Genomic DNA, 1,263 nt, shown 5'->3' with positions numbered 1-1,263 from the left:
CAAGAAGGGACTTGTATCGCTGAAGTTCCTCGGAAAGAATTTATACCGGAAAATCAACAAATAAATTGGTGTCACGGAGTAGAATAGAGAAAAAAAAAGATGGAAACGAGAAGTAGCAAATCATACTATGATTTAGCAGATTTGATGGCAGCAATACAAGAACAGCAAAAGAAAGAAGAAAAGAGACAACAGCAGTGGCAGCTCGAACAGCAAAATAAACGAGATTACAGCAGTTGTTGGAGGAAAAAGAAAAGAAACAAGAAGAGATATTCCAGCAGTTGTTGGAGGAGAAAGAAAATAAACAAGAAGAGAGAATACAACAGTGGTTGGAGGACAAAGAAAATGAACAAGAAGAGAGACTACAGCAGTGGCAAGAAAACCAGCACCAGTGGCAACTGGAACAAGAAAGAAACCAAGAAGTACAAATCGAAAAGATTAGTGAATTTCAAAGTGAATTAAATACATTAAAGGATGATATACTGTCTTTTACACAGGGAGGATATACTAACCATGGACCTAATCAGCCCCAGACAACAGGAAGCCCCTTCCAGACCCCACAGCTAAACCCTAATGCAGACATCTTCAGTCCTGCCAGAAGTCACATCCCAGATATGAATGTCAGTAATAGGAGTGATCCAGTGCGAAGGAAGCCATAGGAATTCGATGGGAAGGCACCGTGGGAAGCATATAGAGCACAGTTTGAGCTCCTTGTCAGAAATGAATGGATGGACAGAGGAGCAGAAAGCAGTGTACCTGGCAATGAGCTTGAAGAGACAACTACTGGAAATACTTGGACATTTGTCAGCAGACGACAGGCACAACTATAGAGCACTGGTAGCTGCTCTAGAAATCAGGTATGGAACTCAAAATCAGTCCAAAGTCTACAGGGCTAGGTTTAGTACTAGAGTCAATGCTAAAGAGGAGAGCCTGCAAGAGCTGACACAATTTGGAAAGTATAGCACACAAGGCCTACCCAACTGCACCACCCGATGTCCTTAAGTTGTTGCTGAGGGATCAGTTTGTAAACGCCTTGGACAGTCCACAGCTGAAGATACAAGTGAAGCAAGCACACTCATCTACTATACAGGATGCAATGGCCAGAGATCTTGAATTCAAATCCTACGTTAAGTCCAGCACAGAAGTACCAAGGTTGGTACAGTCATCAGGATTCAAGGCTAAAAAAGGGCAGCATTCAGAGAAGTTTGAGGGACTTTGCTGGCACTGTAACAAACCTGGGCCCAAGAGAGCTCAATGCTGGCAACT

The sequence above is a fragment of the Limulus polyphemus genome, unplaced genomic scaffold (genome assembly GCF_000517525.1).
Source record: "Limulus polyphemus unplaced genomic scaffold, Limulus_polyphemus-2.1.2 Scaffold6257, whole genome shotgun sequence".
Lineage (NCBI taxonomy): Eukaryota > Metazoa > Arthropoda > Merostomata > Xiphosura > Limulidae > Limulus > Limulus polyphemus.
Note: the sequence above shows the minus strand (reverse complement) of the source record.